This window comes from Nomia melanderi, unplaced genomic scaffold, assembly GCF_051020985.1.
Source record: "Nomia melanderi isolate GNS246 unplaced genomic scaffold, iyNomMela1 scaffold0085, whole genome shotgun sequence".
NCBI classification, from domain to species: Eukaryota; Metazoa; Arthropoda; class Insecta; order Hymenoptera; family Halictidae; genus Nomia; species Nomia melanderi.
This window is the reverse complement of record NW_027475200.1, coordinates 260,001-265,000: the sequence shown is the minus strand read 5'-3', so window position 1 is coordinate 265,000 and position 5,000 is coordinate 260,001. Positions and strand designations below refer to the sequence as shown.

The window sequence follows — 5,000 nt, the reverse complement described above, 5'->3', positions numbered from 1 at the left end:
ATACCCGTCGTAGCGTTTCTTCCGAGTCAACCCGCTCACGAAACTCTCTCTCGTCGTGGAATCCCCGCGTCGGAGAGTAAAACGCGAATTCATAGTATGGAAACTTACGTCTCTCGACGATGGGACGATCCACGCGAAGAGTTGTTACGTGCACGCGTATGGTGCGATTGCGTCGATTCGCTTTTCTGTACGGGGAGTAATAGAACGTTGAGTTGACTTATCGGGTCTTCGTTGGAATTACCGTCGCTGGCATTGTAAACTCCAGATGACCTTGTGATTCCTTCGTCGGGCACTGGTAAAGGGTGGCGATGATGCGTTCTATAATAGAAATACCCGTCGTAGCGTTTCTTCCGAGTCAACCCGCTCACGAAACTCTCTCTCGTCGTGGAATCCCCGCGTCGGAGAGTAAAACGCGAATTCATACTATGAAAACTTACGTCTCTCGACGATGGGACGATCCACGCGAAGAGTTGTTTACGTGCACGCGTATGGTGCGATTGCGTCGATTCGCTTTTCTGTACGGGGAGAAATAGAACGTTGAGTTGACTTATCGGGTCTTCGTTGGAATTACCGTCGCTGGCATTGTAAACTCCAGATGACCTTGTGATTCCTTCGTCGGGCACTGGTAAAGGGTGGCGATGATGCGTTCTATAATAGAAATACCCGTCGTAGCGTTTCTTCCGAGTCAACCCGCTCACGAAACTCTCTCTCGTCGTGGAATCCCCGCGTCGGAGGGTAAAACGCGATATATAATAGTATATGCCAGTGGTTCGCGCGCGTCGTCTCTGAGATACGCGGTCGACAGAGTTCCGAAAACACGTGATGTGCCACGATTTCCGTGCGTCTTACATCTTTCGACGATGGGACGATCCACGCGAAGAGAACGTTCGTGCTTGCGTGAGGTGCAACAGCGTCGATTCGCTTTTCTGTACGGGGAGAAATAGAACGTTGAGTTGACTTATCGGGTCTTCGTTGGAATTACCGTCGCTGGCATTGTAAACTCCAGATGACCTTGTGATTCCTTCGTCGGGCACTGGTAAAGGGTGGCGATGATTCGTTCTATAATAGTAATACCCGTCGTAGCGTTTCGACCGATGTCACCCGCCACGAAAGTCTCTCTTGACGTGGAAACCCCGCGCCGAAGAGTAAACGCGAAGGCTTACCATACGAAAGAAAACGGTATTATACGCCTGTGGTATGTGCGTCTCGGCTCTGTGATACGCGATCGGCAGAGTTACAAAAAAACGTTGATGGGCCACGATTTCCGTGCGTCTTACATCTTTCGACGATGGGACGATCCACGCGAAGAGTAGTTACGTGCTCGCGCGAGGTGCGATAGCGTCGATTCGCTTTTCTGTACGGGGAGAAATAGAACGATGAGTTGACTTATCGGGTCTTCGTTGGAATTACCGTCGCTGGCATTGTAAACTCCAGATGACCTTGTGATTTCTTCGTCGGGCACTGGTAAAGGGTGGCGATGATTCGTTCTATAATAGAAATACCCGTCGTAGCGATTCGGCCGTGTCACCCGCCACGAAAATCTCTCTCGTCGTGGAATCCCCGCGTCGTAGAGTAAACGCGAAGGCTTGCTATAGAAGACTATAGTTTATACGCCTGTGGTTCACCGGTTGCCTGCTCTCCGGGGTACGCGATCGCGCAGGAGTTACGGAAGAACTTGATGGGCCACGATCTCCAAGCGGCTATATCTTTCGACGATGGGACGATTCACGCGAAGAGAACGTTCGTGCATGCGTGAGGTGCGATAGCGTTGATTCGCTTGTCTGTACGGGGAGAAATAGAACGTTGAGTGGACTTATCGGGTCTTCGTTGGAATTACCGTCGCTGGCATTGTAAACTCCAGATGACCTTGTGATTCCTTCGTCGGGCACTGGTAAAGGGTGGCGATGATTCGTTCTATAATAGAAATACCCGTCGTAGCGTTTCGACCGATGTCACCCGCCACGAAATTCTCTCTCGTCGTGGAATCCCCGCGTCGGAGAGTAACCGCCGAAGGCTTGCTATAGAAGACTATAGTTTATACGCCTGTGGTTCACCGGTTGCCGGCTCTCCGGGGCACGCGATCGCGCGAAGGTTACGGAGGGACGTGAAGCGCCCGAGCAATGAAACGTCCGCAGGAGGAAACGAGCAACCGCCGAACATTGTTTCGCGACGTTTCCATAATGTATTGTCGTTTCGCTCGCATCCCGCTTCTTTCCCCTAGTTTCCTCGACGCGTAGTTTCGCAGCCTTAGTGGACGAATCATTCTCGATTCGAGGAAAGATATGCAGTGGGGCGTGCAATGAGCCCGCCAGAGACCACGATCTCCAATGCGTCTTTACATCTTTCGACGATGGGATGATCCACGCGAAGAGAACGTTCGTGCTTGCGCGAGGTGCATTAGCGTCGATTCGCTTTTCTGTAAGGGGAGAAATAGAACGATGAGTTGACTTATCGGGTCTTCGTTGGAATTACCGTCGCTGGCATTGTAAACTCCAGATGACCTTGTGATTCCTTCGTCGGGCACTGGTAAAGGGTGGCGATGATTCGTTCTATAATAGAAATACCCGTCGTAGCGATTCGGCCGAGTCACCCGCCACGAAACTGTCTCTCTTTCGTCGTGGAAACCCCGCGTCGGAGAGTAAAACGCGCGAAGGCTGTGACTGTAACATATATATATACAGTATACAATGCCTGTGGTTTTTGCGCGTGTCGGCTCTTCGGTATACGCGATCGGCCAGAGTTACGGAGGGACGGTGAAGCGCACGAGAAATTGAAACGGCCGCACGATTGGAACCGAGCAACCGTCGAACATTGTTTCGCGACGTTTCCATAATGCGTTTTCGTTTCGCTCGCATACCGCTTCTTTTCCCCTAGTCTCTGAGACGCGTTTTCGAGCCGTTCTTCTACTATCGATTCTCGTAGAGAGAAGGGACCGGGTAGTCTGGAAGTGGAACCCGCATCTTGCGTGTACCGTACACGGAATTGAGAGGACCGGCCGTGAAGCTCGTTTTAAAGCCGTGCGTCTGACACCCAACTCTTGCGCGCCAATTTCGCGGCAAGAGATAATATGGGACGAATGACCGGCAAAGAGCCAGCTGTGAAGTCTGTTTTTTTAATCGAATCCGTGGACGTGTGTATGCCGTAGCGTCGCTCGTCGTGTTCGTTCATGGTCGTTCCGAGAGAAAGAACGAAAGCGGTAACGAAGGGACCGGCCGTGAAGCTCGTTTTAAAGCCGCGCGTCTGACACCCAACTCTTGCGCGCCAATTTCGCGGCAAGAGATAACATGGGACGAATGACCGGCAAAGAGCCAGCTGTGAAGTCTTTTTTTATTATTTGCTTTCAATCGATCGATCGGTACGATTCGTGCAACGTTTCGCGCGATGCGACGCGAAAACATGCGCGCAACAATAGATGCGTCTGATCGGAAGAACGCGAGGGTCGACTGCACGCGATGGATTCAGTATCGGGTAGGATACAAAATATATCCCCGTCGTTTCCACGCGTGCGAGTCTTCTGCGTCTTTCGCGGGTTTTTGAATGCACTATACGCCCGGAACGTCGAGAAATATATACATATTACTTGAACGTTTTTCGTCTCGAAAGGCTTCGGTGTCGTCTCCAAGGCGACGCCTGAATCTCCTTCGCGCGCTGGTCGGAGATTCAGGTATCAACTTTTATCTTCTCTTTGAAAGAAGAGAGATATTAGGTCGAACAAATGAGAATAAAATTATATATGTGAAATATAAAATTTATACGATTACCCTGAACGGTGGATCACTTGGCTCGTGGGTCGATGAAGAACGCAGCTAATTGCGCGTCAACGTGTGAACTGCAGGACACATGAACATCGACATTTCGAACGCACATTGCGGTCCACGGATACAATTCCTGGACCACGCCTGGCTGAGGGTCGTTTACGTACCATACACTGCTTGCGTAGCTCTGTCAAATCCCCGCCGTCGTTCACCTCTTCGGATCGAACGTTTTTTTACCGAAGGGCGCAAAGAACGTTTCTGAGTCGGGTTAAGAGAAGGATGCTACGTACGAGCGAACGATGGGTGTCTCGTCGGCGTTTGTCGCGGACACGCGAAAATTCTGTGAATTTCACGGACAGTGTACGTTCTAGTTGTTGCAAAACGATCGGAATCGTTTGTATGGACTCGCGTGAGTGTTCGCGGCGTCGTGCGTCGTTCAATTACGACCGCCCGCGGATACCGCTCCACTGCGATATGGATCTGAGCGACAACTTTTTCGGCTGTTCGTGAGATGAACGGTTTCGTGTGTTTAGAAAAATTTTTTTTCCCGCGCTCCCGACGTCACCTGAAATGATGCGTCAGAGGTGAAAGAAAATATTAAGAAGTCGAGAGAGAGAGAGAGACTACACACGTTTTATTCATATTTTGTATACCGTGCGTGAGACGGATGTGCACGACACGTCGTATGTCGGTATATTACCGACTGGCCCCAGGGAGATTGTTTTCTTCCTCTCTTACGAATGAGATGTACGTTTCGGAGGATCGTCGTTACCGAAACACACGGCAAAACGAGACTTCTCGCAGCAGAACCTTTATACACAATACACATCGACTCTTTTTACCCCGAGAGAGAGAGAAAAGGTGTATTTCTTTTTTTTATTTTTCGAATTCGACGCACGAACGCTTTGACGACTGGAGAAAAACACGGTGTGTGTTAAAATCGTGCGGGACGAGCATGCGTATTCGTAACGGGTCGAATAGTTCTTATTCCCCGTCGTCGCGTGTCCTCGCTGGACCACCACCGTGCGCTTCCGCCACGTTCAGTTGAATTTCGAAATATATATATATAAAAAGAATCACCATATACTCTCTTTCGGGAGGTGTATTTTTATCGGTTTCTGCTATAGAGAAGAGACGGAGATCGTGTTGTGAGGTGTAACGTTTCTGTATCCCCGTTTCGGAGGATCGTCGTTATCGGCGGAACACACGTCAAAACGAGACTTCTCGCAGAACCTTTATACACAA

The 5,000-nt window shown here is 50.2% G+C and overlaps 1 non-coding gene across 1 annotated transcript; it reads left to right on the top strand.

Annotated features, from left to right (window-relative positions):
- Positions 1-3,758: 3,758 nt before the first annotated feature.
- LOC143175450 (5.8S ribosomal RNA) lies at positions 3,759-3,913 on the top strand. The gene has a single exon (XR_013000228.1). It is a non-coding gene; the product is annotated as a 5.8S ribosomal RNA (ribosomal RNA).
- Positions 3,914-5,000: the final 1,087 nt, after the last annotated feature.